This window comes from Erithacus rubecula (genome assembly GCF_903797595.1).
Source record: "Erithacus rubecula genome assembly, contig: scaffold_576_arrow_ctg1, whole genome shotgun sequence".
In the NCBI taxonomy this organism is placed as follows: domain Eukaryota; kingdom Metazoa; phylum Chordata; class Aves; order Passeriformes; family Muscicapidae; genus Erithacus; species Erithacus rubecula.
Window position 1 is genome coordinate 38988 of NW_027635762.1, and position 1030 is coordinate 40017.

The following is a 1030-nucleotide window of genomic DNA, read 5'->3' on the forward strand; positions in this document are numbered from 1 at the left end:
GAATGGGATCTGAACTGGGACAGGGGCAGGAGTGGTGTGAGACGGGAATGGGCTTGGGGCAAGGGCAGTGACAGTGGGGAGAGGAGGATCCTGGACAGGGGACAGCGGGAGCTGGGTCAGGGGGAAACGGGGAGGGTGTCAGGGCAGGGGGTCCTTGATCAGCTGCCCCAGAACCTCCGTCAGCATCTCCCAGTGCAGCCAGAGCCGCTGGGCCTGGGGTGCCCAAAGCCCTGAGCAACCCCCAAGGAAACCTGAAGTGTCTGGAACACAGGGTCCCCCACATCCTCTGGAAGATCCCCCTGTGTCTGCAGGCATGTCTTAGTTCAATGTCTTCATTTTTACCCTGGTACTGGGAGTCTGGGAATGACAAACAGAAAGGTAAAAAAATGCAGGTCACAGGGAGCCAGCACAAAGCTTTTCCTGCACTCGGGGGAAGCGCAGGGCTTCTCTCAGTGGAGACTCTTTTGGTGACTGCTCAAGTGAGATCTCCTGGAGATGCTCTTCCCACACTCGGGACACTCGTAGGGTCTCTCCCCAGTGTGGATGCGCTGGTGCCTGACGAGGTTGGAGTTTCGCTTGAATCCCTTCCTGCAGTCGTGGCAGGAGAAGGGCCTCTCATCCCAGTGAGTGCGATAGTGCCTCAGAAGGCTGGACCTGCTCTCAAATCTCTTCCTGCATTTATCACACTCATAGGGTCTCTCCCCTGTGTGGAACCTCTGATGGACAGTCAGGTGTGAGTTCTGGATGAATCTCTTCCCACACTCCTCACAGTCGTAGGGCCTCTCCCCAGTGTGGCTCCTTTGGTGAACAGTCAGGTGTGAGCTGAGTTTGAATCTTTTCCCACACTCCCCACACTTGTAGGGCCGTTCCCCTGTGTGGATTCTCCGGTGTTGGATCAGGTTGGATCTCCACGTGAATCCCTTCCCACATTCCGAGCACTTGTGGGGCTTCTCCCCATGGTGAAGCTGCTCACGCAGCCCCAGCTCCGAGCTCCGGCCGCCTCCCCGGCCCGGGCTGGCTCTTTCCTGCT